This window comes from Phoenix dactylifera, unplaced genomic scaffold (genome assembly GCF_009389715.1).
Source record: "Phoenix dactylifera cultivar Barhee BC4 unplaced genomic scaffold, palm_55x_up_171113_PBpolish2nd_filt_p 000493F, whole genome shotgun sequence".
In the NCBI taxonomy this organism is placed as follows: Eukaryota; Viridiplantae; Streptophyta; class Magnoliopsida; order Arecales; family Arecaceae; genus Phoenix; species Phoenix dactylifera.
In genome coordinates, this window is record NW_024067913.1 from 139,855 (window position 1) to 145,870 (window position 6,016).

Consider the following 6,016-nt stretch of genomic DNA (forward strand, 5'->3'; position numbering starts at 1 on the left):
TTTAAGAGATTCAACATTTTGTGCAAGTGAGGTATTATTATCGAGTAGAGATTTTACTTTTAGATTTAATTCCTTAATTACTGTTTTTGCCTTTTCATTTTCAATGGTAAGTTTTGAATTTTTGATTTCTAGGTTAGTAGTGTTAATATTTTTAACGTTCTCCTTTTTAATTAATAGGTTTTCAATATCTTCCTTCAGTTTTTGATTGGAGGCTTTTAATTCTTTATTTTTTGCTCCTAACATACTACAATCACCCATAAGTTCTTGAAAAGCTTCATACAATTCTTCTAAAGTAAAATTTATGGTTGGGTTTTGACATACCTCGTCGTCTTCGAACGCCATGAAGCACAAATTGGCGGTCTCTTCCTTCTCTTCCTCGGAGGATGATGTGTCACTATCATCCCATGTTGCCTTCAATGCCTTCTTCTTCTTCTTTCCAAAATACTTCTTTTGTTGAGGACATTCGGAACGAATGTGTCCCGGTCTCTTGCAATCATAGCATATGATTGGGTCTCTTTCTTTTTTCTTTTCTTTTTCCCAATCATTTCTCCCTCCAAATTTCTTTCTTGGGAAGGGTTTCTTTCTTCTCATGAATTTCTTAAACTTCCTTACTATCAAACCCAAGTCCTCATCTTGGCTTTCTTCTTCACTCTCACTACTCTCTCTTCATACACACTTGAGGTAGCCTTGAGTGCGATTGTCTTTTTCTTCGGCAACTCTTCTTCATGTTGCTTCATCGTGAGCTCATGCGTCATCCAATGACCCCAAAAGTTGTTCTAGCCCCAAGGTGTTGAGGTCTTTGGCTTCTACGATCGCCGTGACCTTTGCTTCCCATGCTTTTGCAAAGACCTGAGAATTTTACTCACAAGTTCCGGGTTAGTGTAAGATTTACCCAAGCTCTTTAGACCATTAATAATATCGGTAAAGCGTGTAAACATGCATGTAATAGTTTCATTAGGTTCCATCTTAAACAATTCATATTTGTGAACTAGAATGTTCACTTTGGACTCTTTGACTTGATTTGTACCCTCGTGGGTAATTTCAAGCCTATCCCATATTTCCTTAGCGGGAACTACATGTGGAGACTCTATTAAACTCATTTACATCTAAAGAACAAAATAATGAGTTCATGGCTCTCGAATTGAGTTGAGCCATCCTATCATCATTCTCATCCCAATCCTCCTCAGGTTTGGGAACTCGAATGCCATTAACCACGTGTGATGGTTCTTGTGGTCCCTTGACTATAACCCTCCACAAGGCATAGTCTTGTGCTTGAATGAAAATTCTCATTCTAGTCTTCCAATAGGTATAATTTGTCCCATTGAAGAGTGGAGGTCTATTGGTTGCTTGCCCCTCGGCAGGAACATTGTTAAAGGGTGTTGCCATCTAGATCTTTGGCTAAGACGGTTAGGTCTTTCAAGAAATACACAGAGCACCTGCTCTGATACCACTTGTTGCCCAGAGATGGTCACCCAAGAGGGGGGTGAATTGGGTGTTTTAAACTTTTCGCCTAATTAAAAATAAAACACACAAATATATGCACTAAAGTAAAGAAGGAGGAATGAGAAAGGTCAATCGCAAACACAAGGTTTTATAGTGGTTCGGAGCTTCCACTGCTCCTACATCCACTCCCCAAATCACCTTTGGGAATTTCCACTATAATCCAAGATTACAGTACGGTAGTTTTGCGAGTTCACTACCTAACTCGTTGTTTTACACCGGGCTCACAACAAACCCTAACACCCCCAATTTCACTTAGGCTTGGGACGCCTTTCCCTCGTTCCAAGTCCCTTGACTGGAACAAGCACCACAATGAAAGAGTTTACACAGAAAAGAAAAGCTCTAGAAAAGCAAATATGGCAATGATGAACAATAGAACCCGGAAGAATCCTTTTGCCGTTGGAAGCGTGGGAAATGGTGATTCTTCCGATGTGGATCGCGTAGATTTGAGTGTGAGCTTTGAATGCACGAGCGGAAGAGAGTGGTTGAGCTTGAAATCACTTGGGAAGCTTGAAAGCACTTGATTTCTTCACTTGAATGCACTCACTCCCTTGAACTTCTCTCTCTTGCTTCTCTCTTAAATGATCTAGCTTTTGGGTTGGTGAAAAGTTGTTTTGAAGCACTTAAGAGCTCCCTTTTATAGCCCAAAAAGCAAATATAGCCGTTAGAGATAAAGTAAAAGAGATTTGAAATTCAAACCAAACCTGTAAAAGTTGTCAGTCGCGTCCCAGGCATTCTGGGGACGTCTCCGCTTCAACGAGAGACGTCTCGGCTACAAGATTTTACTTTTTACGTTGTCTGGGGTCGACTCGGCACTTTACGGGGACGACTCTGCTTGTTTGCACTTTTTGAATGGGGACGACTCCGCTGTCTCGGGGTCGACTCCGCTTTTTTATCTCCGAAAAACATGTCCTCTGGAATTCCCTGAGAGAGCCGACTCCGCTCTTTCAGGGACGTCTCCGCTGCCTTATCACCGAAAAAATCATTCTCTGGAAAACCCTGAGAGAGCCGTCTCCGCTATCTTGGGGACGACTCGGGAAGTCTCCTTTTTACTTGTGGGGACGACTCTGCTTGCGGTGGGGACGTCTCGCGCATATCTCTTGAAAACTGCCTTTCTGCCGTCACTGAGAGAGTCGACTCCGCTACTGAGAGAGTCGACTCCGCTATCGTGGGGACGACTCGGCAGGTGCCGGGGACGTCTCCAAGTATGCCAGTTCTTCCTGTTTGTGCCAGAGACGTCTCTGAGACTATCAGGAGACGTCTCGGCTGTCCCTGAACTTTTTCTTTCATCTCAAAAAATTCTTCAATAAATTCATAAAAATTATGGAAACTTGCCTAGACATTTCTTAACAATATTCTTAATAAAACACATGAATTTCTCAATTAAATTGTTAAGATAAATGGAATTATACTCTAGTGTTTTGTATTCATCAAAATCCATTAGGGGGTCAACATAAACATTGAAATGAATTTAAAATATGGTAAGAGGTAAATAATTCTTTTCTCAAAACAGACTCTAAACTTGTCTCTCTCCTGGTTATAATCTTTCATGAAAACATATAAGGAGGAGATTGTGTTGACCCGGTTTAGTAACCTGATGGGATTGTAATCAAGCTAAGGGTATAATTAAATGGGTTTTGGTCCTGATTCGATCGAAAGTTATAATTGATTATGTATGGGGCAAAGGTTTGATTAACCCTTTTTATTAGATCACGGTCCGGTTTTTAGTCTTGTCTGGTCGAGTTCGATCTGAAGCAGCTTAGCAAGAATTAAATTTAAAAGACATTGGGCTCGAGAACAAGTTCAAGCAACTCAACGATCATGACCCACCGCAAATCCAAAGCCAATTTCCAACCAACTCGTTACCTGCCTTCATATAAAATTCATAATAATAATAATAATAACTAAATATTCACTATTCACTGTTCATATGAATAGTGTCCAGTTTAAAACACTGTTCATATGAACAGTGTTAAAATAAAAATAAAAATAAAAAAAATAAAAAATAAAATGCCGAAAACACTGTTCATATGAACAGTGTTCGTGAAAACACTATTCATGTGAACAGTGTTAGAGAAAAAAATAAATAATACATAATAATTAAATAAATAAATAAAAAAATAAAAAAATTGGGAATTCACTGTTTATCTTCTCCTTCCCAGCGTTGCAACAGGAGAACCTCTTCCCATCTAGCCGGTAATCCAGCAACCTCCACGCCCGCCCACCGTCTGCGGCGACGATCCCGTGACCAGCATCTCCGCCTCGTCTTCCGCCTGTGACGCAGCCTGCAGCCGAGATCCGGCCCCTTCGCCATCACCGCGTGCGGCGTCTTCTCCTCCAAGATCAGCGAACCAGCCGCGTCGAAATCCCAGCATCGTCGCCCATTCTTCCGCCCGTGGCGCATCCGGAGCGACCAGATCCCCCCGCCACTTCATCAGTCGGCACCTCCCTCCGCCATCACCGACCAGATCCCGCGGCCCCTCTTCCTCCTCTCCCGCGATCTGCATCCCGACACCACGCCCCGGAATCAGCCGCCGTGATTCCTTCTTCCCTCTCTCCGCGTGCGCCGGACGGCTATAAAAGGAGGGAGGGGGCGTTCGATGGAAGGGAGAGCTCGGTGGAGGAAAGAAACAGAGGATACTCTGTTTCGGTGAAGAAGAAGAAGAAGAAAGCCAAGAGAAAGAAAAAAAAAGAAGAGAGCTCGGTGGAGGAAAGAAACAGAGGATACTCTGTTTCGGTGAAGAAGAAGAAGAAGAAAGCCGAGAGAAAGAAAAAAAAAAGAAGAGAGAGGGGGGGAAAGAGAATAGTTGTGATATTTTGGGAATAATGGGAGGTGATCAATTTCATTTGAAGATGGGAGGTCATCCGGAAGCCATGCTCGGCTAAACATCTAATCTAGGGCTGGATGAAGCCCTAGCAATGTATCAGGGCATTGTAGTTCTTATTTTCTTTATTATTTTGGAGCTTGTTTAAATTATTATCTTCAATGAAATATCTTTTTATGATGTTTAAACTTTGAGCATGCCATTTACTATTCATGTTTGCTAAAGTAGTCTAAGATGATCCATGCCTAGGAAGATGAGGTGTGCTGCATCCTAGATTAGCATACTTAGGTAGACACTTCATGCTACACCGAAGATGGATCTTCCTAACACTATGTATGCTTTTATTTTAAAAGGCTTGTAGCCAAAATTGCATGCCTCTCCGAAAGATAAAAATTAAGAACACAATCCTTGATGCAATGCTATGTGGTGGATTCCAAACCCTAGATCTATTTACTTTGATAAAATTTCAATTCGTACTCATAGATTAATTTAGTTAAATCAAGTTAGCAAATACTTCTTCTTGATTTGTTTTTAAAAGAAAAATAACTTATTCTCCAATCCCTGTGGACCGACACCCGTAATGACTATCCTACAGGATACGTGCTATTGCGTGGTTTATTTTTGAAATTGAAAAGAACCGATCACCTGCTGTTGAGCCACCACCTTCCAAAGTTCATGCACGCAGAGAACAAATAGAACATATATTGGATGAGCAGGTTATTTCAACCAGGAATGGTGGTTACCAACGTTACCTTGTTCGGTGGAAAGGTCGACCAAAGTCTGATGTGACGTGAATTTCCAGAGCATAGTTGCAGCGCCTTGATCCCGATCTTCTGGAGCAGTACGACAGCTGGCCAGACCTGTACTCGATGGGGTCGAGTTTTTCTCATCCGGAAGGAGTTGATGGGGACATCAGAGCCCTTCATCCAGATGATCCTGAGCCCTCGGATTGAGTCAGACCCGTTTATTTGCATATTTATTTTATTTTTATTTCTGGGCTTGTTTGCATTTTAGGGCTTATTTGTGTTATTTGTGGGCTTATTAGGAGTTATTTTTGTGTAAGGGGGTTTTATGCTAATTGTGTTTATTTGGCCCTATATATAGGGGACTATTTTCATGATTAGGGTTTTAATGAATGATTAAGAACTTTCTTTTCCCCCACATCTTATTCTTTTTCTTCCTCCTCCTCAACTTCTCTTCTTCCTGCGTTCCTAGAACCTCTTCTTCCTTCTCCCTCTCTTGTTCTTCCTTCTTCTCCTGTTTCCCCGCACTTGTGCTGCATTAGATGGGTTCAAGCATCAAAGTAAAGCAGCGGGTCTCAACCGTGAGGTGAGAATAGGGGATCTTCGTTGAGTGAAATAGGGAAGAGGAGGAAGAGGGAGGTGATGGCATCCCTAGCAATAGACTAGGGAAAGGTCAAATGGGGGAGGGGGTTAGTTGGGGGTGGAGATTTTGATTGGTTTAGTTAGGGAGGGTGAGGCAGTGGCTTCCCCTCCTTTGGCTGACCGGCTACCAACAGCAAATCCTGAGGAGGGGTGCTGCACTTTGTGGCAGGTGTTGGAATTCCCGATGGGCACCATAAATGAGGTGGCTGGGTGGCTCGTTGCTACCTTGCCTGAGATGCTCTCTATTTTGAAATGAAATAGGGGATACCTTTTTTTTTTTTTTTTTTTTCTTTGGCGGATTTCGAA